At 34.0% G+C, this 25,098-nt stretch overlaps 1 protein-coding gene across 2 annotated transcripts in view; it reads right to left on the reverse strand.

Annotated features, from left to right (window-relative positions):
- The window catches only part of NECTIN3 (nectin cell adhesion molecule 3), a 138,196-nt gene that overhangs the window by 111,855 nt on the left and 1,243 nt on the right, over positions 1-25,098 (reverse strand). The gene's annotated exons all lie outside the window — the stretch shown is intronic.

The raw sequence follows: 25,098 nt of genomic DNA on the forward strand, positions 1-25,098 counted from the left end.
TTGGAGAAGCAGCCCAAGGCAAAGCCACGCCCACAGCTACAGCGGAGATAAACTCCATAGCAGCTGGGCAGGAATCAGAAGCCCCGTCTGCGGGCAGCTGCCCAGCACAAGCCACTAGAGGTCGCTGTTCTCCCAGGAGAGGAAGGCCACTAACCAACAAGAAGGGAAGTTCTTCCAGCCGTCATTCATCCAACCTCTGCAAACTATTTCTATCACCATGAAAAGGCAAAATTATAGGCAAACCAAGATCACAGAGACAACACCAGAGAAGGAGACAGACCTAACCAGTCTTCCTGAAAAAGAATTCAAAATAAAAATCATAAACATGCTGACGGAGATGCAGAGAAATATGCAAGAGCTAAGGGATGAAGTCCAGAAGGAGACCACAGATGCCAGGAAGGAGATTACAGAAGTGAAACAAACAAACTCGGGAAGGATTTATAAGCAGAATGGATAAGATGCAAGAGGCCATTGATGGAATAGAAACCAGAGAACAGGAACGCATAGAAGCTGACATAGAGAGAGATAAAAGGATGTCCAGGAATGAAACAATATTAAGAGAACTGTGTGACCAATCCAAAAGGAACAATATCTGTATTATAGGGGTACCAGAAGAAGAAGAAGAAGAGAGAGAAAAAAAGATAGAAAGTGTCTTTGACGAAATAATTGCTGAAAACTTCCCCAAACTGGGAGAGGAAATAATCGAACAGACCACAGAAATACACAGAACTCCCAACAGAAAGGAACCAAGGAGAACAACACCAAGACACATAATAATTAAAATGGCAAAGATCAAGGACAAGGAAAGAGTTTTAAAGGCAGCTAGAGAAAGAAAGGTCACCTATAATGGAAAACCCATCAGGCTATCATCAGACTTCTCGACAGAAACCTTACAGGACAGAAGAGAATGGCATGATATATTTAATGCAATGAAACAGAAAGGCCTTGAACCAAGGATACTGTATCCACCACGATTATCATTTAAATATGGTGGAGGGATTAAACAATTCCCAGACAAGCAAAAGTTGACAGAATTTGCCTCCCACAAACCACCTCTACAGGGCATCTCACAGGGACTTCTCTAGATGGGAGCACTCCTAAAAAGAGCACAGAACAAAACACCCAACATATGAAGAATGGAGGAGGAGGAATAAGAAGGGAGAGAAGAAAAGAATCTCCAGACAGTGTATACAACAGCTCAATAAGCGAGCTAACTTCAGCAGTAAGATACTAAAGAGGCTAACCTTGAACCTTTGGTAACCACGAATTTAAAGCCTGCAATGTCAATAAGTATATATCTTTCAACAGTCACCCTAAATGTAAATGGACTGAATAAACCAATCAAAAGACACAGAGTAACAGAATGGATAAAAAAGCAAGACCTATCTATATGCTGCTTACAAGAAACTCACCTCAAACCCAAAGACATGCACAGACTAAAAGTCAAGGGATGGAAAAACATATTTCAGGCAAACAACAGTGAGAAGAAAGCAGGGGTTGCAGTACTAATATCAGACAAAATAGACTTCAAAACAAAGAAAGTAACAAGAGTTAAAGAAAGACACTACATAATGATAAAGGGCTCAGTACAAGAGGATATAACCATTCTAAATATATATGCACTCAACACAGGAGCACCAGCATATGTGAAACAAATACTAACAGAACTAAAGAGGGAAATAGACTGCAATGCATTCATTTTAGGAGACTTCAACACACCACTCACCACAAAGGATAGATCCACAGGGCAGAAAATAAGTAAGGACATGGAGGCACTGAACAACACACTAGAACAGATGGACCTAATAGACATCCGAAGAACTATACATCCAAAAGCGACAGGATATACATTCTTCTCAAGTGCACATGGAACATTCTCCAGAATAGACCACATACTAGCCCACAAAAAGAGCCTCAGCAAAATCCAAAATATTGAAATTCTACCAACCAACTTTTCAGACCACAAAGGTATAAAACTAGAAAGAAATTCTACAAAGAAAACAAAAAGGCTCACAAACACATGGAGGCTTAACAACATGCTCCTAAATAATCAATGCATCAACAAACAAATTAAAATAGAGATCAAGGAATATATGGAAACAAATGACAACTACAACACAAAGCCCCAATTTCTGTGGGATGCAGTGAAAGCAGTGTTAAGAGGAAAGTATATAGCAATCCAGGCACACTTGAAGAAGGAAGAACAATCCCAAATGAATAGTCTAACATAACAATTATCGAAACTGGAAAAAGAAGAGCAAATAAGGCCTCAAGTCAGCAGAAGGAGGGACATAATAAAGGTCAGAGAAGAAATAAAATTGAGAAGAATAAAACAATAGCAAAAATCAATGAAACCAAGAGCTGGTTCTTTGAGAAAATAAACAAAATAGATAAGCCTCTAGCCCAACTTATTAAGAGAAAAAGAGAATCAACACAAATCAACATAATCAGAAATGAGAACGGAAAAATCACAAGACTCCACAGAAATACAAAGAATTATTAAAGAATACTATGAAAACCTATATGCCAACAAGCTAGAAAACCCAGAAGAAATGGACAACTTCCTAGAAAAATACAACCTTCCAAGACTGACCAAGGAAGAAACACAAAAGTTAAACAAACCAATTATGAGCAAAGAAATGAAAACGGTTATCAAAAAACTACCCAAGAACAAAACCCCCAGGCCAGACGGATTTACCTCGGAATTTTATCAGACACACAGAGAAGACATAATACCCATTCTCCTTAAAGTTTTCCAAAAAATAGAAGAGGAGGGAATACTCCCAAACTCATTCTATGAAGCCAACATCACCCTAATACCAAAACCAGGCAAAGACCCCACCAAAAAAGAAAATTACAGACCAATATCCCTGATGAATGTAGATGCAAAAATACTCAATAACATATTAGCAAACCAAATTCAAAAATACATCAAAATGACCAAGTGGGATTCATCCCAGGGATGCAAGGATGGTACAACATTCGAAAATCCATCAACATCATTCACCACATCAACAAAAAGACAAAAACCACATGATCATCTCCATAGATGCTGAAAAAGCATTTGACAAAATTCAACATCAATTCATGATAAAAACTCTGAGCAAAATCGGTATAGAGGGCAAGTACCTCAACATAATAAAGGCCATATATGATAAACCCACAGCCAACATTATACTGAACAGCGAGAAGCTGAAAGCATTTCCTCTGAGATCGGGAACAAGACAGGGATGCCCACTCTCCCCACTGTTATTTAACATAGTACTGGAGGTCCTAGCCACGGCAATCAGACAAAACAAAGAAATACAAGGAATCCAGATTGGTAAAGAAGAAGTTAAACTGTCACTATTTGCAGATGACATGATATTATACATAAAAAACCCTTAAGACTCCACTCCAAAACTACTAGAACTGATACTGGAATACAGCAAAGTTGCAGGATACAAAATTAACACACAGAAGTCTGTGGCTTTCCTATATACTAACAATGAATCAATAGAAAGAGAAATCAGGAAAACAACTCCATTCACAATTGCATCAAAAAGAATAAAATACCTAGGAATAAACCTAACCAAAGAAGTGAAAGACCTATACCCTGAAAACTACAAGTCACTCTTAAGAGAAATTAAAGAGGACACTAACAAATGAAACACATCCCATGCTCGTGGCTAGGAAGAATTAATATCATCAAAATGGCCATCCTGCCCAAAGCAATATACAGATTTGATGCAATCCCTATCAGATTACCAGCAACATTCTTCAACGAACTGGAACAAATAGTTCAATAATTCATATGGAAACACCAAAGACCCTGAATAGCCAAAGCAATCCTGAGAAAGAAGAAAAAAGTAGGGGGGATCTCACTCTCCAACTTCAAGCTCTACTACAAAGCCATAGTAATCAAGACAATTTGGTACTGGCACAAGAACAGAGCCACAGACCAGTGGAACAGATTAGAGACTCCAGACATTAACCCAAACATATATGGTCAATTAATATTTGATAAAGGAGCCATGGACATACAATGGGGAAATGGCAGTCTCTTCAACAGATGGTGCTGGCAAAACTGGACAGCTACATGTAGGAGAATGAAACTGGACCATTGTCTAACCCCATACACAGAAGTAAATTCAAAATGGATCAAAGACCTGAATGTAAATCATGAAACCATTAAACTCGTGGAAAAAAACATAGGCAAAAACCTCTTAGACATAAACATGAGTGACCTCTTCTTGAACATATCTCCCCGGGCAAGGAAAACAACAGCAAAAATGAACAAGTGGGACTATATTAAGCTGAAAAGCTTCTGTACAGCAAAAGACACCATCAATAGAACAAAAAGGTACCCTACAGTATGGGAGAATATATTTGTAAATGAGAAATCTGATAAAGACTTGACATCCAAAATATATAAAGAGCTCACCCACCTCAACAAACAAAAAACAAATAATCCAATTAAAAAATGGGCAGAGGAACTGAACAGACAGTTCTCCAAAGAAATACAGATAGCCACCAGACACATGAGAAGATGCTCCACATCACTAATTATCAGAGAAATGCAAATTAAAACTACACTGAGGTATCACCTCACATCAGTAAGGATGGCTACCATCCAAAAGACAACAACAAATGTTGGTGAGGTTGTAGAGAAAGAGGAACCCTCCTACACTGCTGATGGGAATGTAAATTAGTTCAACCATTGTGGAAAACAGTATGGAGGTTCCTCAAAATGCTCAAAATAGACTTACCATTTTGACCCAGGAATTCCACTCCTAGGAATTTACCCTAAGAACGCAGTACTCAAGGTTGAAAAATACAGATGCACCCCTATGTTTATCGCAGCACTATTTACAATAGCCAAGAACTGGAAGCAACCTAAGTGTCCATCATTAGATGAATGGATAAAGAAGATGTGGTACATATACACAATGGAATATTACTCAGCCATAAGAAGAAAACAAATCCTACCATTTGCAACAGCATGGATGGAGCTAGAGGGTATTATGCTCAGTGAAATAAGCCAAGCGGAAAAAGAGAAATACGAAATGATTTCACTCATATATGGAGTATATGAACAAAGGAAAAACTGAAGGAACAAAACCGCAGCAGAATCACAGAACCCAAGAATGAACTAACAGGTACCAAAGGGAAAGGGACTGGGGAGGATGGGTGGATAGGGAGGGATAAGGGGGGGGAGAAGAAAGGGGGTATTATGATTAACATGCATAATGGGGGGGAGGGAGAAAGGGGAGGGCTGTACAACACAGAGAAGACAAGTAGTGATTCTACAACATTTTGCTATGCTGATGGACAGTGACTGTAAAGGGGTTTGTGGAGGGGACCTAGTACAGGGGAGAGCCTAGTAAACATAATATTCTTCATGTAATTTTAGATTAATGATAACAAAAAAAGGGGGGGATTACTCCCTGATAGGATAAAACTAACTGTAGATCAATGATTAATGCATGCTTTATATATCCTTAATTTTGATCATTTAAAGGGTGTCAGATGATCAGCTATGGAAATACATTTTTCTGATAATATTCCTTTCTTTTAAAAAAAAAGAAAAAAAAAAGCAGTCCCTGTGTGGTGATCTCCAATAAGTTCTTTACAATGGTATAAAGGGCATATCAAAGTGTGGGCCAAGGGTTTGTTTGTGTTTATACAGAGGATCAAAGCCTAATTTGGCTACCCAGAAAATGAATTAAGATACGATATGAAGTAGAACTTCCAACATCAACATTCTCTGAAAGAGTCATTCCAGAAGATGATCATTAAAAAACTTCAACAAAGATCCTGGCGCTGTTGCAGTTGTACGTGCATTCATCCCACTGGTTCCTGGACTTGCCATTGGAATGAAGAAGGAGATATCTAAGCTGGCCTGTGCATACAGTAAAACAACAAATTTGACTGGATCTATACTGTCGGAATTCAACCAAAGAGTTAGGAGAAGTGCAAGTTGCAGCGCTCCAAAATCTTGCGACTATAGACTATGTACTGTTAAAAGAACATATGGGATGTGAACAGTTCCCAGGAATGTGTTGTTTTAATTTGTCTGATTTTTCTCAAACTATTCAAATTCAGTTAGACAATATCCATCATATCATTGATAAGTTTTCACAAATGCCTAGGGTGCCTAACTGGTTTTCTTGGTTTCACTGGAGATGGCTAGTAATTGTAGGTCTGCTTTGGTTATGTAGCTGTATTCCTATTATGTTAATGTGTGTACACAATTTAATTAGTAGTTTAAAACCTATACATGCTTATGTTACTCTACAAGAAGATATGTCAAAGAAATAATCAATCTTCCCATGTTTTCCTCCATCTACTACTTCTATAAATTTTCTTCTTCCTTCCTAATTACAACCCTTAAGTAGAATTCATGCCTCATATTGAAATTACCGAGTATCATAATTCTTCCAAGTGGTAAAGATACCTTAAGACAAATGCAGGGCATAGAAGCCACAGGACATAAATCTGCAAAGTAAAAAGCTAACCTTTTCAAACAATATTGCTTCTCTCTCACTTGCCAACTTTACATTTCCCTGTATGGCCCCGGAAGATGACTGGTTAGCCAGAGACGCATAAGATTCCTCAAGGGAGGAACAACCTAAGACAGGCACAGTCGCAGGGGGGCCAGGCCATCAGGTGAGATATTGGGGCTCAACAGAGGTGAGGCTTAGAACCTCACCCCCCGTTTTGAGAGAAATCTTCTACATCCGTGGATGTTTTGTTGCCCTTGTCTAGCTTGGATTAATACTTAGCCGATAGGCACACACCTGATCATCTACATTTGCCCTCTTACAGCACTAAACTATGTTTTCTACCTTTATCTTGCATCTACCTACCACTTCAGCATTTTATTAAAAAATAATAATAATAATAATAATAATAAGGGAGAAATGTGGGATTCACATATAAATTTATTATAAAAATCAAACGAATATTTATATTTGACCTGATTGTTTATAGTTCATAATGCATGATCAAAACCGAAAGTTTCTGTGATGACTGCCCTTGCACTGTTGACCATGTAAGAACTTATTCACTATGTAAGAATTTGTTCACCATGTAAGAACTTGTTCGTTATGCTTCAGAAGATTGGAGACTGTTGAGAATTAGGCTTGGGGTTGATTAATGATTGTGCATTGAGTCCCCTATACAGAATTTTATTGTTGTTAACCATTTGATGATTAGTAGATCATCAATATGAGAGATGCCCTCTCAAAAAAAAAAAAAAACAATTGTGGGTCAGGAAAAGAAAGAATATTTTCCTCAATAAACTTTTCCTTAGAAAAAGGAGAAAAAAAAAAACCTTAAAACTAATAAAATGGTTCACTGAAGCCGCAGCATATAGGATCAATACACAAAATTCAACTTTATTTCATGAAACTAGCAATGAACAATCAAATGAAATTAAAATGATTCCACTAACATCAGAAAGAAGGATGGATAAACTTGACAATTAAATACCAAACTTATCCTCTGAAAATTATAAAACATTGTTAAAAGAAATTAAAGAAAATCTGAAGTAAAAGGAAGTTGTCCCATGTTCATGCATAGTAATAAAAAAAAAACATTAAGCAAAACTAATCAGAACTATGTGAAACTAGAGTAAGATAAGCTTATAAATAGATGCAATAGTGTGGGGAGTCCAGTAATAAACCATCACATTTATGGTTAATTGATTTTCAATGAATGCCAAGACAATGTAATGGGGAAAGAACATAGTCTTTTCAACAAATGGTCCTAGGACAACTGGATATCCACATATAAAAACATTAAGTTGTACCACTTCCTCAGCATACAAAAATATTAATTCAAAATAGATCACAGACCTAAATATAAGAGCTAAAACTATAAAACTCCTACAAGAAAATATAGTTGTAAATTTTCATAAACTTATGTTAGGCAAAGCCTTCTCATATGACACGAAAAACACAGCAACAAAAAGGTAAGACAGAAAAAGACTGGATTTCATTACAAGTAAAAACTTATGTGCTAAAATGGACAATCAAGAAAGTAAAATTACTGCCTAAAGACTAGGAGAAAATATTTGCAGATCATGTATCTAAGGTATTTGTATCTAGAATATAAAAAGAACCCTTACAACTCAATAGTAAAAATAGAAATAACACAACTGAAAGATGAGCAAAGGGTCTGAATAGACATCTCGTGAAAGAAAATACATAAATGGCCAATAGCCACATGAAAAGTTGATCAACTTCATCAGCCACCAGGGAAATGCAAATCAAAATAATAGCATACCATTCACATCCAAAAGGATGGCTACAACCAGAAAGTTAAATAATAGCAAATGTTTGTAAGGATATAGAGAAGATTCCTACAACGCTGGTGGAATGTATACTATAGTAGAGCCACTTTGGAAAACAAACTGGTAGCAGTTCCTCAAAAGGCTTTAGTTGCCACAAGACTTAGCAATTCTACTTTTAGGTAAATAACCAAGTGAAATAAAGATATATGTCCAAAAATCTGTACATAAATGTACATAGTAGCATTATTCTTAATAGCCAAAAAGTGCAAATAATCCAGTGTCCATCAGCTCATAAATGTGATATGCCCACACAATGGAATATTTGGCAATTAAAAGAAATGAAGTACTGATATATATACATGCATGAACCTTGAAATTAATATGCTAAAGAAAATAGCAGATATAAAAGATTATATATTTTACAATATTTACATGGAATGTATAAAACATAAATCTATAAAGACTAAAGTAAATGAATGGTTGTTTAGTATTGGGAGTGGTAAAATGAAATGAGAGAATGATTACTTTTGGGAGGCAGTGATAAAAACAGTCTAAAATTGACTGGTGGTGATAATTACACAATTGTGTGAATACTGAAAACCACTGAATTATACACTTTAAATCAGTGAAGTGTAGAGTATGTGAATTTTATCAATAAAGCTGTTATAATTTGAAAAGAAGATAAAATAGAGAAATTTCAGGTGAAAAAAATAAAAAATCTGCAGATTCACATTAAGGAAAATACAAGGGATGTTCTTTAGGCAGAAAAAAAAGATTTCAGATGGAAACTAAGATGCAGAAAGAAATGAAAAACTATAGAAAAGGTAAACACACAGGGAAAACGAAATAAACATTTATTGTATGAAACAATAAAATAACGTACTAGATACACATATACGATCACTAATGGCAGAATAGGAACTGAGTTAAAGTGTTTGGTATAGAAATGTATTGTAATACATCTCTGTATTGAAATAATACGTGTAGTAATTTATAACAAACTTTAATATGTCATGGATATATTTTATAATCTCTATGGTAGCCACTAACTGAATAGTAAAAGACTGTAATACTAACAACATAACAATGTAATGGAATTTTTAAAAACTAATACAAAGGAAAGCAATGAATAAGTGAATAAAACAAAGAAAATAAAGACAAGTAGAAAGTAAAATCTAGACAGTAGATTTAAACCCAAATATGTGGTTAATTATAAATAAATAAGTAGGCCAGATAAAAGACAAAGCTTAGCAGACTAGATTTAAAAATTACATGCTGCTTACAAGGGACACATCTTGAATTTAAGGACACAAAAAGGTGAAAATAAAATTAGGAAAAAGATAAAAGGCAAACACTAACATAAATAAACCTAATACAGCTATACTAAAATCAGACAAAGTAGACTTTTTAAGTATTGCTAGAAAAAAAAGTATAGTGAGAGATTAGAGAGCTATTTAATAATGATAAAAGGGTCAAATCCCAGAAAGATAAAAGTTCCGAATCTGATTACACCTTACAAACCAGCCCTAAACTGTACAGAACCAAACTTCACAGACTCAAAAGGGAGAAAAAAGACAAATTCACATCATGGTATATGATTTTAGTACACTTCTCGGTAATTAAGGGAACAAACAGGAAAAAAATCAGAAGGAATAAAGATTTGAACAATGCAACCAACTTGACCTGATATACAAGCTAACCCTTGAGGAGCATGATTTTGAACCATGTAGGTCCACTTATACATGGATTCATTACAATAAATACAATGGAAAAAATTTTGAAAATTTGTGACAATTTGAGAAACCATTTTCTTTTATCTAGTTTACTTTATTGTAAGAATACAGTATATAGTACATATGGCATACAAAATATGTGTTGACTGTTTCTGGTGAGGCTTCCAGTCAACAGTAGGCTATTAGTAAAGTTTTGGGAGAGTCAGAAGTTGTATGCAGATTTCTGACTGTGCAGAGGTCTGTGCCCCTAACTCCTGCATTGTTCAAGGGTCAAATATATATATATTTGATATATATATCAAATATATCAAATATATATATCAAATATATATATATATCGAACAAAAATCTAAGCAACGCAATGTATATTCTTTTCAATTATACATGGAAATGCCAACATTGATTGCATGTTGTTACCAGAATGAAATCAAATGGACATAAGTTCTTTGACTCAATTAAATCAAGCTAAAAATCACTAACTAAAAGGTCTTTTATATTTAGTTATGTAATAAATTTCAAAATAATTCAAGAGTCAAAAAAATTACCTAATGGAAATTTTTAAAATGTTTTGAACATTTACCTCTAAACAATGCAGATAAAGTCATGATTAGAGGGAAATTCATAGACTCAAATACAAATACAAGACAAAGACAAAGGCTGAAAATCAATAATCTAACCATTCATCTCAAGAAATAGAAAAGGGATAGGAAACAGGCCTCCAAAAAAAGAAGAAAATAAAGAACAGAAAATAATACAGAACAAACATAAAATAAAGGATCAAAATGAATCAAAGGTGGGTCTTCAATAAGTCTAATAAAATTGATAAATTCCTGGCAAGACTGACCAAGGAAACAGGACACAAAATAAGAATATGAGGAATGAGAAAGGGCATTTAAAAATATGAGGGCACCACTACAGACCCTCCAGGTATTAAAAAGATATTAAGAAGACATTATGAACAATTTCATGTCAATAGATTTGAAAGCATGAAATTGACAAATTCCCACAAAAATGTGGTGTGACAAAACTGACACAGGAAGGAAACAAAAATAGTACCATATTATTAATATGTTGAATATACAGCTAAAAATCCATCCCATAAGACAATTTTCCAGGCCCGCATAGTTTTACCTAAGGGTTCTATCACACAGGTGAAGAAAAAAATAATACCAATCTTAAACTATTACACAAGATGGAAAAATATGCAACATGTCTTGATTTTTTTTATAAGTCCAGCATAACCTTGATACCAAAACTTGGCAAGAGCATTTTAAGAAAGGAAAATTACAAACCAATTTAATTAACAAACACAGATCAGGGGGAAGAAATAAAGAAAATAACAGTTAATTGAATCCAGTGATCTAATAAAGACTATATTCACTGAAACCAAAATGGGATTATTCCAGGAACACAATGATGGCTTAATATTTTTTAAAATGTAATTTATCACATCATACATTATTTTAAAAAGGGGAAAAGATCATATGATTATCTCAAAGTTAAATAATGAATAAAGTTAAGTATTTGATAAAACTCAACATTCTCCATGATAAAAATTTTTAGTAGTCCAAAAATTTTTTTTCTAATCTGAAAAAAAGGATTTTATTTAAAACAAACATCCACAAACATCAAACTTAATTTTGAAATGTTGAACATTTTTTTTACCTCTGAGATTAGGAATGAGACAATGTCTGTGATCACCACTTTAATTCAACATGATAGTTGAGGTCCTAGCCAGTGCAATAAGCAAATGATAGGAAAATAAAACTATAAAGACTGATGAGCAATAAGGCTTTCATTATTCACTGGTGGCATGACTATACAGATGCAAAATCCAAAAGATTTGACAAGGTATCAGAAATAAATGAACTCAAGAAGGTTAAGGTGCCTGGATATAAGGTCACTATGTCAAAATCAATTACATTTTTACATGCCTGCAAACAATTAGTAATATTTTAAAATATCATTTATAATAACCACCAAAAAAACCCCAAAATTGTAATTCAAATAACTTAAATTTATTCTAAAACATATATAATTATGCAAAACTTCTACACACAGAAAAAAAAAACTAACAAATTTTATGGAAAGAAAGGAAAGGAAACCTCAATAAATGGAGAGATAAACCAGGCTCATGGATTGGAAGATTCAATTTTATAAAGATGTCAGTTTTATTCATCTAGTTTTAATGTACTCATAATAAAAACCCCTGCAGGTTTTTTACAGAAACTGATTAGCTGATACTAAAACTTATATGGAAAGGAAAAGGACAAATTCATGTTAACTTGAACAAGCAGCTAGTACACTCTACCCAACACCAGGATATATTATAAAGCTATACAAAACATTGTGACATTTGCGCAAAGGCAGTGAAATGGACAATGGAACAAAGAAGAGAGTCTTATATATGGCTATTTGATTTATTTTAAAGGCAACACAGCAGAGCAGAGGGTCTTTTCGATAAATGGTGATGGTCACTGAATAGTAAATGGAGAAAAAATACAGAACCTACCTCATTATCACAAAAATAAATTCTTGATAAATCATGGACAGGTAAAAGAGCTTCTAGAGAAAAACATTTTCATGATGGTGTACTAGACAAATATTTTGTAAATAAGACAATTAGTTGTAAAGAAAAAAATTGGTTTTGACTACATAGATAGATACTAAGGAACTTCTATCTTAGACACCACTATAGACTGAAGGGCCCGAGTGGGAGAAGATATTTTTGCAAAGGGCTCATACCTAACATATATAAACAATTCCTAAAAATCTGTAAGACAAAAAGATCAATCATCCAACTGAATACATTAGGAAGAGAACAGTCACTTCACAAGAAGATATTCAAATGGCCCATAATCCTTAGATCAGCCATTAAGTAAATATCAACTATACCATCATATATTGATCAGAATGTTTAAATTAAAATAAAAATACTGAAAATACTGTTACAAAGGGCTGGTGAAGATGTGAGCAACTGAACTTTTATAAACTCCTGGTGGTAAGTATAAATTGTAACACTTTAGAATAAACTTTTTCAACAAAAACATGCATAAAATGAATCAGCAATTCCACTACCAAAAGTGAGGTACAATGATTTTCATAGCAGTGGTAGTCACAAAAGTGTCAAAGTGAAAACAACCCAAATGTCTGTCCAACATTAAAACTCATAAATTACGTAGTAGTTATGAACAGATTCCTGCAGTGGTGTGAGAGGGAAAAAGAAAAAAAAAAGAAAAAATATTACTGTTACATGCAACATGGATGAATCTCACAATACCTGCAAAGAAGAGTTATATAATGTTAAAAAACAGGTAAAACTAATTTATGGTGTTAGAAGTGGGAATTGTGGCTATTACTGGGGAAGAGAGAGAATTCATTATTGGAAAGGAGTGTGATGGGGCTTCTAGAGTGTGTAGATTTCTTGACCAAATTGTACTTTTCATGGATATGATCACTTTGTAATAGTTCATTGAACTGCACCACCTACCATGAATAAATGTCAATAAAAAGTTTTAATATTTCATGAATCTATGTCTCAAGTCTTGTTCAAACCAGCTCATATACCTCACATCTTCAAATGCTGTATTTACATGGCACTTTGACTTAAATCAAGCCTCAAATCTCAGTTAACACAGTCAATACAAGAATCACTACCCTATAAGTTGTGCCTCCGTCAAAAGCTATGTTGAAACCCTAACTCCAAGTACCTGTGAATTAGACTTTATTTGGAAATACGGTGTTAGCAGATGTGATTAAAATCCAAGTGTAGGTAAGGCCGTACTGGAATAGGGTGGGCTGTCCTTATAAGAGGAACATGCCATGACACAAACACACAGACAGAACAAACACCACGTGTGGAGAGTGCAGTGATGCAGCTGCAGTCCAAGGAATGCCACAAATTGATGGCCATAACCAGAAGCTAGGTAAGGTGAGGAAGGATCTGATTAGGCAAGAAAGGGTTCTACCCAGAGGGAACATGACCCTGCTCAAACCTTGATTTCATATTTCTAGGCTCCAGAACTATGAGAGAATAAATTTCTGCTATAATAAGTCACCTAATTTGTGTTACTGTGTTACAGCAGCCCTAGAAAACTAATATACCCTTCCATGTAATGTCTAATTCTTACTTCAGCCTTGTTTTCAGCAAAAACTCCAAATGCACTGTTAACCACTCCTTAAATCATGAGATCACCAAGAAGTATTATTTGCCTTACCCTAATTCAGGCCTTAATAACTCTGTGCCTAGACTATCCTGCTTATGATAAATCAGTATTTCTTAAATATTACTTTCCCTCTATCATTTCTTCATTCCCAAGATTCCAGTAAGACCCTATTACATCATATTCAAAAAACACCTAGTCTGGCTCCTACTCCACTTCCTTCAATGCATAAATATACAACTGGTTCCCATAACTGCATTTCATTCTTTTATCACTACTTAGTCACAGTACCTAGAATAATCTTTGGTAGACACAATGCTAATTATAACCACCATAAACATAAACTTAGTACACCTCCACACTACCATTCACATTTTACAAGTGAATGTTATGCCAACTCATGCCTTCAATATTGATCCAACATTTTACTCACTCTTAATTCAGGTCTTATTTCATTTTTGCCCAAAGGTTCTACCAAGTCCCGACATCAAGAGCACACATTTATTCTCGAAATCTATCACTTGTCATTAATGACAAGGCCTCTCCTAACTTGCCTCTCTTATACCTGGAAGCATCTCTTACCTTCACCTACCCACTTTCTTTATCTCTATCTAGTAGAAAGATGAGCCTTTCATCTGTTTTTTTTTCTATTTACTTTGTGTTCCTGGACCTTGCCATATCAATGTGCTTCTCCCACCTCCCTCCCAGGGACAGAGAAATCTCAACATAAAAATTAAAAAGCCTTCTTTAACTTTATATAGTGGACACCTATGAAAAATACATTCTCTTGCGATACAGCAACCATATCCAGTTTCTAAGAACAGTAATGCCAGTTTTAGAGGTAATGCTTTAAAAGCCAGTGTCTCAAGGGACAGTAAGCAATGACCCTGACAGACTGCTCCTTGACATTAAAGCTGTGGTCATGGATATGGTTATTGAGCAAGGGGGCTCTGGTTCTTGATTTCCATACCTGAACTATCCAATATCCTTCAATTAATTTTGTTACAATGAAATGTTTGTAAGTAAGAACCTTGAGTGGTAATCTTAGTAAGCTCAGACTGCTGTAACAAAACACAGACTGGTGGCTTAAACAGCAAATATTTATTTATCACAGTTCTGGAGAATAGGAAGGCCACATTAGGGTGCTAGCAGGTTGGGTTCTGGTGAGAACTCTTCTGGCTTGCAGATAGCTGCCTTGTTATATCCTCAACATGGTGAAGAAAGGAAGCTCTAGTATCTCTTCCTCTTCTTATCAGGTGCTAATCCCATCATGGGGGTTCTAACCTCATGACCTTATCTAAACCTAATTATCTCCCTTCCCAATACTTTCATGACACATTGTGATTTTCGGCTTCAATATATAATAAATTTGAGGTCTACACAAATATTCAGCCCATAAGAGCTGACACATTATTCCTCCCCCACTAATTACCCTCTCATCTTTCTCTTTCCCATTTTTCTCAAGATTAGGCCTAACACTACACTACTACTTCACTATCTCCTCATTTGTTAATTTCTTGGAATTTGACTTGTTTTTTTCTAACTACTTTTATTAAATTACTGAATCATCCATGCACTTCTCTTTATTACTAAATGTACTGGTCTGTCTATTCAGACTTTTTTTCCAGATTACTTCTCTCCTCTTTCCCCTTTATATAATCAAAACACCTCAATCTAGAAAATTTCTCCCAGTCCCCTCCCAACTTCCCTTCTCTCCTTTCTTCCTTCTCTCCTCACCATCTGCCTGCTCTGTCAAATATCTCAATGAATTCAAATACCTCAATCCTAATAATTCCCAATTCCAAACCTATCCCCTACCCTCTCTCAACAAATTTCCAACTATAGTTCTAAAATATGCCCCAGAGACACTGCAATTAAAATGCCTCCCAAAAGTTCCTGGATTGATTAACCAATCCTTTTACCATCCTTTTCTAGTCATTAAAGAGAGAAACATACTCATTTGCAACTTGCAACTCCTCCCTCTTCACCCACAATAATATCCAAATACGCAGAATGTAATGTACTTCTCTGATTCATCCCTCCCCCTTCCAATCCTGCTAAATTGCCATTTATCTCCACAATCTTCTCTTCCCTTGGATGATTACAATGGTTTTCACTTTTGTCTCACATCTTCAATGTATCTTTTACATTGATGTCAGAACTATATTAATATTTTCAAAATCACAGACAGATTCTGTAGTTGTGTCTCCAAAAGCCCCTCACTGCCTACCACACAGTCTAATCTTCTTAGCATCAGTAAAATATTTAAAAACCCATGACTTCCCTCCATAAAGTTCATGCTTGAGCTGCATGAACCTTCCACAGAGTCCTCAGTCCAGTGATCATTTTAGCCGGGATGCCCTTTTTCACTGACCTTGCCTCACAAATGAAAATCTAAATTCTGCTTCAAGGTCCAGCTAGAAAATTAGGTCTTCTAGTAAGTCTTCATCCATTTCCAGTTAAACTGTTCTATAATCACCCAACATTTTGTTTGTATTTCTAAGAAAAGTCATATTCCCTTGTATTATTCTTAGTTGTATTATAAAGCACTTTATTGCAACTTAGTAAGGATTTCATTTAATTTTCATAGCAACTCTGTAGAGGAAATATTTAGCCAATTTTATAAGGGATGAACCAGAGAAGTTAAATAGGCGGGTTTAAAACAGACAGACAGACATGTACACCCAATTTTCTAGTCTCACATGTTCTAACAAGGAACCTTTTATGTTTCTTAATATAAAAAAAACTCCCAGGTTCCTCATACAATCCCTTCTGTGTAACAGATGTTTTGTGTTTTAATACTTTGTTTCCTTTTTGCAATAACTGTTTTACTTGTCTGAACTCTCTTCCTTGAAGACATCAAAGTTTCACTTCCTCTAATTAGCTTTCTTTAACTCTTCCAGGCCTTATCTTTTTTTTAGGCCATACCATACAACTTGGTATGTTATTCCAAATATCTTAATATATACATACTAACACACACACACACATACATAGCAACATGCAGTTAGTCTTACTGATGGTTTTGGGTTTATATCCTTGTGAAAACCACCACGTCTTATTCCACTGTGGTATCCCCCAAACCATACCATACAGCACTTGCTTGGTACTTTATCACCTGTTTCTTGATTGATGCCCAGTAGTCCCCATTCTATCCCCTGCTCCAATTTCTAATTCCTTTATTTTTTGCATTAATGGTGTAGATGAACTGTTTTAACTAAATGTTCTGTATTTTAACGGTCAAGTATTATTACTCAACCCACTCCTGAAATTTCGAGCTCACAGGTCAAGGAAGTATTTTAATCATCTGATGAACAAATTCTAGAGTGACTATTTTAGATGACTGTAGAGGGCAGCAAAGCAACAGGAGTATCCTCAAAGAAAAATATGTATGTTTCTTAGGGAACTACAGATTTTATATTTTAACAGATGCTGCTAGGATTAAAGCTTTTAGAAGAGCCTTTTTGTCATGCTGTATATAAATTTTACCAGCTACTTGTAAATGTAAACATTTTTACTATCCATTTTATATATATGTACATATATATATATAACAAAAATGTCTCAATACCCAGATCCTTTTATATACAAATATAAAAATAAGTTTGATAAACAATGCATGGTTTCAAAATAGCTACCGTAGCTGGTGACCCTTACAAATCTAAAAGTTTAAAGTGTTTTTTCACTGAAGTGTAAAAATTCTTAAATACAGTAAAGAATGTCAACACTCTAAACAGTCTTATTTCTTGCTAACAAAGAATAGATGCCTTCCTAGGTATTACTAATTCTAGATTTGATATGCTTTCCATTATTCAAAGTCAGTCAGTCAACTGTAAAGGCTATACCAACTTTAAAAGAATAAAATAATAGATCCTTTGACATTGTACCAGTGTACAACAAACAGAAGGTAACAACTTAAAAGAGAATAGGAGTTTTTACTGTCATTTCAATATTAAAAGTTCATTCTGGTTTTAATATGTACTGAGCAAATGAAAAATGTATCATTACATTAAAATAATCATATATTTATAACCTCTGAATTGCCTATAAGAAGTGGTAATTTTTTACTTCTTAAGTTTAACAAGCAGAAATGAAGAAATTTAGAGTAGCTGCTAGAGCTATTAACATATGTAGACTCCTGGTTTAATGAAAAATCCTATGCCTTGTGCCCAGTGAGGACAGAACTGTTAGCTATTACCTTTTCCCGCTTGAATCTTTTCAATAAAAAAATAAATAGTAAAGCTTTTCAAAAATTTTGCATTAAAAATAAAGGAACCAAAGTATCTCCAAACAGATTTAAAAACTAGTTTATTGTCTCATTTAGTATTAAACTGAACTTACAGCTATGAATATCTCTAATCTAAACCAAAAGAGAATGGAGTTTTGTAGTTCACAATGACAGGGCACTTATGACATCAATCTTAATCTAGCCTACAGTAGCTATGACTAAATTAGAAACCATATTAAATACTTTTCAAAAACCATGGCCTAAGATGTTTTAATGACAATCATGTCTACCATGGATAACTGAAAGAAATAGTTACTATATGAAACTGATCTTACCATAAGTTTGCCAATACTAACATATCATTAACATTTTTGTCTTTTCTCTGAATTGAAGCCATTAGAAGAGTCAAGAAGTCCTAGCTGTGTGCACCTACTTTTATGTGTACACCTCTGGTTTTTCACGTTCTTCCCAATAACAGCACTGACATATTTCCATTACAAAATAGACTAGCTCTTAAATTTTCTTTCTCAAACTTTTTTCCTAAAATTTAAACCCAGAGTGAGATGCAAAATACATAAAGTGAGCTATGTCTTACAGAAGCTACTTAAATTATATATATTTTGGGGCAAATAATATACAGCTTACTATGCAATACCAAAGAGGAAGAACTGTATTCCTCCAAAAAGATCAATTTTGTAGACACCTCAGGTTTAAAATGACTAAGACAATGAGGAATAAACAGAACTAAAGAGAGCAAAAAGAATTTTTAGAAAACAACAATGAAGGTCATCTCATCAAGCAATATCAATATTTTCTACTGTATTAAATAAATAAATATTTTATATTTATTCCTCCATCTTGAAAGGTAGGAAAAGGAATAATCTCAAGATAGAAATAAAATCAAATACAGAAACTTCTCTAAGGATACATTTCCTATAGTGTATTCTGCACAATATTACTTCTGCAACATAATAGTTATTACATAAGAATTTAATTAGTTTGTAAAACAGTATATGATACTGAAGAATTTCTTAGACCATTAAAAAACTAATGCACATTAGTTTTTCTATGAGGGGGTTATATGGTTTGTTTTTCCCATTCCCAAATGTATTAAACATGGTACTTTACTCCAAAAACATCTTCTGAGACTAGAGTCCCATGAAACACTTGGTGAATATCGCTCTAAACCTAGTAACATGAAAAAAATTAATAGAATTTGTATGCTTTTTCTACTAAAAACCACATGTCACATTGTTATAACACCAAACCTCCAAGGTAGGCCCTCCAAGGACTAAGGATTTAGCACATTATTTAGGATCAGATAAGAAATAAAGTCAAATTCAGAGAAATTTTGAGTTATTTATTGTAGCTATTATTCTATTTTGTTATTTCAACATGGAAGATAAAATCATAAACCAAGTATTCTCTTGAAACTATTTTATGCTAAAGCAAATCTGGTCAATTCCTTAACCAAATTTTTAATGGAAAAAAATCGAATGTTAACATCTATATAGTTTAGAAGAAAGTATCACTGTATGTATGCAAGAAGTGGTGAAGGAAGGCTTCACAAAGAAAATTAATCTTTAACTGGACACTACAGAATTTGACTAAACAGGAGAGAAAAATATTTTAGGCGTTATGAGTAAGGTCCGGAGAGGACATAACCTACTTTAGATAGACAACAATTAGCTTAGACCTGCAGTGTCCAAAATGGTAGCCACCAGCCACATCTGCCTACTGAGGACATGAAATAAAGCGAATCCAAATTACGATGTGTAAGAGAAAAATACGTATCAGATTTTGAATACTAGGAAAAAATGTAAAATACCTCAATTTTTGAGTATCAATTACATCCTGAAATTATGTTTTGGTTATATTGTGTAAAATAAAATGTAGGATCAAGACTAATTTCACCTATTTCTTTTATTATTGATGTGACATGAGAATAATTAAAGTTTTGTATATGGCTCACAGTATATTTCCACTGGGCAGTGTTGGTTTTAGAGTAACTTTGATTTTGCTGTTGAACTCTTGAAATAAAGAAATTTGAGTGCCTATTACATGCCAAGCACATGAGGATATGAGAGTGAAAAAATAGTGGAGTGTAATACTTTCAGAAAAGTGGTCATATCTTAGGAAATTATAAATAAAAATGGCGTAATAGTACTTGTAGGTGAAGAATCATCTGAAGATGTCTCTCAACAAACAAATATCCCAAACCTCAAGCTCCACTCCCCACTCTTCCTGCTAAAATTGTTGATCCAAAGTCCACTGTGGGCTTGGAATATTGTTTTTAAAAGGATTCCCTAGTAACTAGGATTTGAACACAAACACTCAACCAATTTTTGCTGACCCCTGGCCAGCTGACAATAGTGACTTATAGACTGCCCCACCTTTAAAAAATTTGATTTTTCTGAAAAAAGCTAGGCGGAGAGGCTAAAGAGCCTCTTAATGGATGCAATAACCAACCTATTTAAAATAAGAACAAGTTTGATTTTTTTTAAGCATTAAAGAAAACTTTGTAAATAGTTAAAAAAAAAAACTACTATAGCCTCTCCTATCTATAGTCATATAATTTACTATCTTATGCCTACAAAATAATCATCTAAATGTTGAAAAGCATACTGTCACGTTTAGCCACTTAATTCAGTTTCGGGCTGTATGGTTTTTACACATGCCTCAAATTCCAGTTTATGAATATCCATTCACAATGCAACAGATAGTTCTTTTCTACTCATCTTAATTGGCAGAATGAATGTTGGTCTTGCTTGCTGGCTTTTAAATTAGGGTTGCAAAAAAAAAAACACAAAAAATCACCCTGAATGCTATATTAAAGAGAATATGTAGAATTCACAATATAAATATGCAATTATGATGTCCCTTCTAAAACACCTACGGTACCTGAAATATGGCTGTATCTAGAATTATAGGAGATAGCTCTCACTAAAATTTTAAATTAGTGACCTATGCTACAGTGTGAGTCATTGAGAAAAAAAAACTTAAGGATCACCATGTAAGATTTACAACAGATTTTACTTAAATAAATCATTAAACTATCAGAGCCCATTATAAAAATAAAAATCACAAGTGTTATGAAATTCAGGAAATTATGCATATTCAAGACTTTGAAGACAATTTTAGTGTGATAACAGTACTTAGATTTTTGGATCCACTGGCACAAAAAATCATCTTTAGTGGTCATTCCATTACAGAGTTAAGGATTATTTTATTTTATCCTATATTTACATGTTAATAGGCATTATTAGTTAAATGCCACATCTTTTGCAAGTCATATAGTCCTTATTATCATTTTTCAGGAATACTTTAACAAATTACAGACAATGTTATAAAAATGTTATTTTCTTACTAATTTTTAAGGCGTAAATTACAGAATGTCAAAATACTCTTATTTTCTAACAAGGGTATCACAGCTGGCTTCTCTTCAATAATTTTCAAATGGGCAATAAGCCATAAATTCTATTCCTTAACTGTACAGATACAAAATGCACGTTAGAATTGCGGAATCACTAAATTTAATATATACATATATGTATGGAAGCAAAAATAACAAAGATAGTAAATACATATGCACACACAAAAACACTTAATTGCCCAGCTTTTTCCAATTCCTTTTTCTGAAGCTATAGCTAAATGTAAGAAAGGAAAAACTAGGTTTTTTCTTTTTTGCTTGCCTTTAATTTTGGTTCACTTTCCAAAGTATGTTTAGGATGCAAAAAGATTCATATGGGCAATATGTATTACAGGCCCCAACCTGATACTATCAGCAACTTCATAAAGTAGAAGCAAAATTGTGACACTCCTGTCAGGCTCCATATCTTCAATATAATACTAACATTTTAAGTAACCTATGGAAACATGCTAACATTCTGAAAATTGGTCACCTGTATATTTATCTGAAGTAAATTAAATGAAGACCACTGACTGGGCTATACATTCAAAATAAAGACATAAAGTACAAATACAGCAAGTCAATCAACTTGAAAACTTAGTCAAGACTCAAGGTAGAATTTAAGAATTCTGAATACCAGGCTGGTTGGCTTACAACCTTCTAATAAATGGTAACATTCGAATGTTTAGTTTATTTCATATATTCTGCTAAGTGTTTTATTCTTTCATTTAATTCTTACAAAAACTCTATAGGCAAGATGATGATATTATCCTTTTTTTAAAAGATGAAATTGTAAGTTCACTAGGTGAAATAACTTGCCAAGGATTCACACATCTAGTAAATGACTGTCTTTTTTCAGAATCAGACTCAGTGAACAGTATCCCAACGGTAAACTGTACAGAGAACAAACTTGTACCACACACCACAAGTCTAATCACAGTAAGATCTGACTCAACTGATTTAAAATTTTTTCTCTCTCAGTTCATATTATGTAATATGAATTTATCTAATGGGTTACTTGTTCTATCACAGATCTTTTTTTCTTTTTGCTTCTATTTTTGATACATTGCTTACATCTAGCATAATATTCTTTATCTAATGGGTTAGGTATCCCTCTTCCTAGCAACTCACAAATACCTCATGCAGTCCTCTATCACACACTGAACTGTCCTATAATCACCTATATCCTTTATATCCATCTCAATATTGTAAGATCCTAGTATCACATTAGATCTTCTTTTTCTTTTTTCTCATCTTCTAGACATCCACCTTAAGATAAAAGCTTGCTGAAAGTGGAAAGTCATAGAATCCTAAATACAAACAGGAATTTATAAAGGCCAAATAGTCTACCTTCTCTTTTTTAATACCACATTCCTCCTAATATTCTCTCTCTCTCTCTCACAAAAAATGTTGGAAATTAAAGTGAGATAAATCATCTACAAATTGGTTATTGCCATTATCAAGAAATAACGAATCCCAGAATTAAATAAATGAGGTTTATCAAGTCACATGTTGTTGTAAACTTAGTCCCTTGAACTTTTATACCTAGGGATTTCTTAGACTTAAAAAGAAAAAAAGCAACTGAGTTTGTTATCCTGTAAAGTTCTCATTTCAAAAGTTGAGTTTCTCAAAAAAAATGATGTACACCCTCACTCAAACAGCAAATCTGATTCTGTAGCCTTCAGAATATCGAGTCTATCAATTGTGAGGGTTTATTTGGCAGTCAAATTAATACGATATGAAATTATCTTCTGCTAATAGATGATATTGCAGAAGTTGAGCAGAGTTAAGGTCATGCTAAATGCAGGCAGCGTATCAAAAAGAAGCAAAAAGAAAAAAAGATCTGTGATAGAACAAGTAAAGCATTCTGATTAACAAATCATCAGATAGTCATCTCTCTAAAGTCTAAAATTTTTTTCATCTCTAAAACTGTCTACAGAGTAAAATATTAGTAAATGCCAAACCTGGTAAGTAGTACTATGCATGTTAGATTAACAAACAGGTTACAGGAAGAAAATTGTTTCCATATATATTAAGCATCCTTAAGTCACAAGAACTGTGCCCTACTCAAAGACTGAATTTTAAAATAGACGTTGATGGAAAAAACTTGTCATAAGGATTCACAAACTAGGGTGTTATAACACTATAAACCAAAAAAGCTCTTTAAATGAGCAGTATGCAGTAACACAAAGCTAGTGTCTGTGTCTACAACTACAAGCAGAGAGGACTCTAAAAACTTCAATTTACACCTCCACTAAATCAGTCCATCTGCCTATACTATACTGCTTGCCTTTTTAGGACTCTAAAATAAAATACCAAGTTCTTTCAATAGCAAATTATTAAAAACATTTTTTAAAAGCATATTTTCTTCTTCCATGTAAAAAACCAGTGTTCCTTCAAAAAGTAATCAACACTTCATTTTCACAACTGCTATGAGATTATTACCTAAATTATATTTCTTTGTATCAGTTGTACATATTACCTTCAGTCTTCCATAGGACTTTGCTTAGGTAGGCAAGACTTTATTAGTGACACAAATAATATTCTCAGCCGTTAACACAATCTGAGGAGGACAGTAAACTGTTAACACCTCCTCCAACTTTCCTCCCACCCAACTGTAATCCACAACTCTCCTTAATGGAAAAGAACAGTACACAAATTTAATATATAATCTTGCATCAATTTAAAAAGGTAACTACATTAAGAATTGTGGAACTAAACGTCTGGGGAGTGGGGCTACAGAAAATGTAGATCAGATAACATGTCACTTTTCATACTATGCTCTGTAAATCAGAAACTTTCTTTACAGTGCTTGAAACGTGGTGGTAAATTGACAATGGAAACTCTCAGCCTATAAGGCGCACTCAATTTCTTGAAAACTTTGCCTCCCACAATAGAAACTACCCTGACACACCTGCCCGGAACTGGATTCTTTTTCTTCTAAATCACACTATCCAAGAAATTCGCACACATCTCTCCTTTTAATATATATGGGTAAAACTTTTGGTGTCTTTTACGATTTCATCAAACACTGAGATCCAACAACAGCCTATGTACCAGTAAAAACGTCTTAGATAAGCTATCTTTAAGTAAGCGTTAGTTTTGTTTCTCCACCTTACTCACCTAGTGATAGTCTTCGAATGAAAAACATCCTGCAATGTTTCAGTATTACCAAAAGACAAGCTAATCCCCAAAGACTGGTGGCCGTATTTTTTCTAAATCACTGCCTTCCACTAGTGATCACTTAACGTCCACCTTTCTTGCAGGTAAGGCAGATTTTTTACATGATC

Source organism: Manis javanica, chromosome 3 (assembly GCF_040802235.1).
Source record: "Manis javanica isolate MJ-LG chromosome 3, MJ_LKY, whole genome shotgun sequence".
Classification (NCBI taxonomy): Eukaryota; Metazoa; Chordata; class Mammalia; order Pholidota; family Manidae; genus Manis; species Manis javanica.